Below are 6000 nucleotides of genomic sequence, written 5' to 3'. Positions count from 1 at the left end.
ATCATCATGTTTTCAGCAATGGATCCAGCAATGAGTTTGCATAAATGTTTTGTTTGTATGTTTTCTTTGTTTGTCTGTTTTCTAAAAAAAATAAAATAAATAAAAATCCTGTTTACTGTATCTTTAAATGAAACGACTTCATTAATTTGATTAAAAAAAATAAATACAAAGTCTGTTTTTTTTAATCTTCTATATCTTTCCATGTTCTTGTTTTTAATCCTATAAAGAACAGTTTGAAACAATTTTCTTTACTGATTGTTAGGCTGTTCTTTATTTTCCAGCATTTTTTGTGCTTGTATTGGAAAATTTAAACAAATCCCATATGTGTACTCTCATTTTCTGATGTAGCAGATGTCGTTGTAATGCAAAGATGTTTCACAGACCAAAGATTTGGAGAAAGGTTTATAAATGAAAAAAGTAGTACTAGTTCTTGTACTCATTACAGCATAATATTGATGCAGCAGTATTACTAAAAGCACCACTGTTAAGTGACAAGTAATGCAAAAAGATTTTGTTTGTTTCTTTTTATGATAGTAATTATCTCACATTATCTTAGATTTATGTATTTTGTTTACTGTTATTAAGAGGCAAGAATACTAAGGTTTCCATTTGTTCATGTCATATTTACTTCATTCACTTCACATATTAGCCCAGCACATGCTATCGTCCTGTCAATCCTAGCGTTTGACTCTGTTCTGGGCCTTGTATTTTACAGCATGTCATTGCTATGTACAGACCTTTGCTGTACACTCCTTCAGCACATGGAGGCAAGCCTTTGTCCTGAAACTGTCAGGAGTGGATGGATTAGCCAGTGATGATCTTGCTGGACCTGAGTAAAGATTGTCTTTCAGTCCCTGGTCCCCTGAAAACAATTCTTTTTATACATAATAAACTAAATGCAAAAACAAGTAATGCTACTTTTTTTTGGATTGCTTTTACATGTTTAATGAAATGAGATCTTTAGAGATAAAACCCATTTAGTTGGTTGTTTTCAAATATGTTCTACAAATACAACGCTATTAAGGCTTTGAGCTGAGTTTTAATGAGCTGCACCCCAGAGAAATAATGCAATTGTAATTAGAATAGATCACTGTTCAGTCTAATTGTAGCAAAATTAAACCACTTTTTAACTTCTTTCTGACAGAACAAGATGAAATGTATCCAATATAAGCACAATATTTGCATGCAGAATAGACTTGGCCCCTACTGTGTCTCTGCTGTCTAGACCTCCTGCTATAATCACCAGGCCACTAATACTGAGATCTCAGCCATTCCTCATTAACAGCCCTAATTATGGCAGAACTGTAATCAACTGTCTCACGCTCTTAACCTGCAGACCTCAAAAGAAATTACTTTATACACCAGCCAAACCAAAGCACAACAAAATCCTATGTAATTAGCTGAGAATTTTAAAGTCAAAGTGGGTGCTGTCATATTGGCTGTCAGTCAAAGGTGTCAAAGGTTCCCTGATCATTTCCCAGGAAAACTGAGCACAAAGGCAAGAATACACCTTGGACAAGATGCCAGTCCATCACAGGGAACTGACACACTCATTTACACCTAGGACAATTAAGATGCATCTTTTTCTGAAGTAGAAGGGAAACAGAATTCCCAGAGGAAACCAACATAGACAAGGCAATAACATATAAAACTCCATGCAGACAGTAAACGGTGCTCAGGATAGAACCCTGGACCCTGGAGCAGTGACCCACCAACATTACCTACTGCACCACTAACTTGTCCTGATAGAAAACTACCTGGATTCAAATGAAAATTGTAAGAGTTTGTTCAGCACTGTGGGTATTATCAAGTAAGTCTTTATTGAGTAGAGAGTCAGCAATGGATATGGTTATTATCTCAGTGTCCCTAAAGACTGTACTGAATGCTGTTAATTTGACAAATTCTGAATTGAAGTATACAAAATGACTTCAATTAAGTGTTTATTTTTTGGTCTAAAGGTTTATTTTGCAATTTAGCTGTACGTTCAGGGTCCAGCCTGTAACATGAGCAGCTGCTGAAACTTCTGAATGTTAGTTGTTTTGTTAGGTGATGTTCAAAAAGAATTTTCCATAAAAGCACCTCATGAACCTGTCTTGTAATTCACTCGCTCACTCATTCAAACAGTATCTAATGTTGAACAGGCTGAAGATTATTTACAAGGGAGAAACTAATACACAAGTAGCTTCTGAGTGCATCATTGCTGAAAGGAAGCAAATCATCATGAAACAAACCATCTGTGCCAGCAGAATTTGGTGAATGCATGTATCTTACAAATTGCTTTTTAATTAAGTAAAAGGCTCAAAACAGCCTGCATGAACACAGGCACCATTTAATTTGGCAACCATTACAATGCAACATCAGTAAAAAAAATAATTTTGTACTGATAAGAGCAATACTCACTTGGTCAATGTTTTATACACTATATCTCCAAGATTTTGTGGACACCGGACCATAACACCCATATATTTGCTTTTTGGACATCCCATTTTAGATTTAGTCCACCTTTGCTGTCATAATAACCTCCACTCTTCTGGGAAGGCTTTTCACTAGATTTTGGAGCATGGCTGTGTGGATTTAGAGTCTGACACAAGAGCATTAGTCAGGCACTGATGTCCGGTGAGGAGGCCTAGGGTGCAGGTGGCATTCCAGTTCATCCCAAAGGTGTTCAGTGGGGTTGAGGTCAGGGGTCTGTGCAGGCCACGTGAGTTCTTCCACTCCAACCTTGGCAAACCATGTCTTCATTGACCTCACTTTGTGCACATTGCCATGCTGGAACAGGTTTGGGCCCCTTAGTTCCAGTGAAAAGAAATCTTAATGCTACAACATATAAAGGCATCCTGTATAATTGTGTACTTCAATCTTTGTGGCAACAATTTGGGGAAAGAACACATATGGATGGGTTGGTCAAGTGTCCACAATCTTTTGGCTATGCAGTGTACAACTGTTAGATACCACTTTCATAGCATCAAAATAAGGCCTTCCAGGGAAAAACAAAAATCTGCACCTGAACTTCAGTTTTACAACCACAATTGGAATCAGCTTTTGTGGTCAGATGAAACCAACATTGAACCTTTTACCCATAAACACCAGTGGTATGTCTGAAAAAATGACTAAGGAAAAGGACCTATACCTTATGAACAAAGCCTAATAATTATCAGTCCCTCCAGGATTCAGCCATTTTGTGCTCGCAGAAGTTAACGCAAAATCAAGCAAACTCTGCAATATTCTAAGGAGCTCATTCATTTTTCAAAATTATTGCAGATTTTCTGCAGATTTGGGCTATTTGGGTCATGTGATGTCATCACAATGCGCATTCAGCCAAAGCCCTCTTCGACTGACATGTGTCAAACATGAGTACAGCTAAAAGGTCTCATTTACCAACAAACATCACTGTGCAAGACAGTATAAAACAATTTTACGCAATTGACTTTGCCAATTCAAGTTCCACAAACTTGCATCACAATTTGCAATTTTGAAATAAGCCACAACAAAACCAAGCATTTTTGGCAGCAACAATCAGAAAAATAAGGGAAAAAATCCTGTACGGACTGGTTAATGAAGATAATATATATATAGTAGATCCTACTTCTTTATTTTCTAACACCTACTTTATCTGATTCTTTAGCACGTTAACTTTTAGTATGTGATGAAGATGTATAAAGCTTAAGATAACAAACTGAGAAACCAAGCATCAGAGTTTGGTTTACCCTTCCTGTTGTGTTAAGTCGACTAACTTGCTATCTTCCACTATCATAAATCTCTCTTTCTCTTTTGACAGGTATAAAGGAGTGTAAAAACCAGCAGAATGTGCAAGAAATGCAGCAAACACATTTGAAAGGCAGTTTAGGGTTTTTTTTTCTCTCGCTCTGTTCATTTTGCGTCATAAAGTGATTGAATCTGTGTAGTATGTAAAGTAAGAAAGGTTTTGTTTTTTAGGTCACTGTTTGGGACAGTCCACCAATAGAGTACCTTTTCTAACCCATCATAAATTTTCAAAGAATACACACACAGAATATATATATACAGTATCTCACAAAAGTGAGTACACCCCTCAGATTTTTGTAAATATTTGATTATATCTTTTCATGTGACAACACTGAAGAAATGACACTTTGCTACAATGTAAAGTAGTGAGTGTACAGCTTGTGTAACAGTGTAAATTTGCTGTCCCCTCAAAATAACTCAACACACAGCCATTAATGTCTAAACCGCTGGCAACAAAAGTAAGTACACCCCTAAGTGAAAATGTCCAAATTGGACCCAATTAGCCATTTTCCCTCCCCAGTGTCATGTGACTTGTTAGTGTTACAAGGTCTCAGGTGTGAATGGGGAGCAGGTGTGTTAAATTTGGTGTCATTGCTCTCACACTCCCTTATACTGGTCACTGGAAGTTCAACATGGCACCTCATGGCAAAGAACTCTCAGAGGATGTGAAAAAAAGAATTGTTGCTCTACATAAAGATGGCCTAGGCTATAAGAAGATTGCCAAGACCCTGACACTGAGCTGCAGCACGGTGGCCAAGCCCATACAGCGGTTTAACAGGACAGGTTCCACTCAGAACAGGCCTCGCCATGGTCGACCAAAGAAGTTGAGTGCACGTGCTCAGCGTCATATCCCGAGGTTGTGTTTGGGAAATAGACGTATGAGTGCTACCAGCATTGCTGCAGACGTTGAAGGGGTGGGGGGTCAGCCTGTCAGTGCTCAGACCATACGCCGCACACTGCATCAAATTGGTCTGCATGGCTGTCGTCCCAGAAGGAAGCCTCTTCTAAAGATGATGCACAAGAAAGCCCGCAAACAGTTTGCTGAAGACAAGCAGACTAAGGACATGGATTACTGGAACCATGTCCTGTGGTCTGATGAGACCAAGATAAACTTATTTGGTTCAGATGGTGTCAAACGTGTGTGGCGGCAACCACGTGAGGAGTACAAAGACAAGTGTGTCTTGCCTACAGTCAAGCATGGTGGTGGGAGTGTCATGGTCTGGGGCTGCATGAGTGCTGCCGGCACTGGGGAGGTACAGTTCATTGAGCGAACCATGAATGCCAACATGTACTGTGACATACTGAAGCAGAGCATGATCCCCTCCCTTCGGAGACTGGGCCGCAGGGCAGTATTCCAGCATGATAACGACCACTGCCTTGCTAAAGAAGCTGAGGGTGAAGGTGATGGACTGGCCAAGCATGTCTCCAGACCTAAACCCTATTGAGCATCTGTGGGGCATCCTCAAACGGAAGGTGGAGGAGCACAAGGTCTCTAGCATCCACCAGCTCTGTGATGTCATCATGGAGGAATGGAAGAGGACTCCAGTGGCAACCTGTGAAGCTCCGGTGAACTCCATGCCTAAGAGGGTTGAGGCAGTGCTGGAAAATAATAGTGGCCACACAAAATATTGACACTTTGGGCCCAATTTGTACATTTTCACTTAGGGGTGTACTCACCTTTGTTGCCAGCGGTTTAGACATTAATGGCTGTGTGTTGAGTTATTTTGAGGGGACAGCAAATTTACACTGTTACACAAGCTGTACACTCACTACTTTACATGAAAAGTTATAATCAAATATTTACAAAAATCTGAGGGGTGTACTCACTTTTGTGAGATACTGTATATATATATATATATATATATATATATATATATATATATATATATATATATATATATAAATCAGTGTTCTATTACAAAATCCAAAAAACTGGTTTTAATATTAAGCAATACCTGAAATAAAGCAATAACCTTACTGCTCAAACAGGCTGTTTTCTCTTGTCTCACCTTGTTGAACATCATTTTGCATGCCAAGTATAATATTAAAAGTGAAGTATTTTGTAAAAACAATTTGTATGGTCAAAGTGTTATATGTGTAATTTAATGTGTATTATTAACTCATATTAAATAATAATTATCCATTAAAGCTATTTCTCACAATGTATGTGTAACCCTGTTACTGAAACATTTACTCAGCTAAAGGATGAGTAAAACCAATAAGTCACACGACAAA

The sequence above is a fragment of the Ictalurus furcatus genome, chromosome 22, assembly GCF_023375685.1.
Source record: "Ictalurus furcatus strain D&B chromosome 22, Billie_1.0, whole genome shotgun sequence".
Lineage (NCBI taxonomy): Eukaryota > Metazoa > Chordata > Actinopteri > Siluriformes > Ictaluridae > Ictalurus > Ictalurus furcatus.
The sequence above is the reverse complement of the archived record's forward strand: the minus strand, read 5'-3'. Positions refer to the sequence as shown.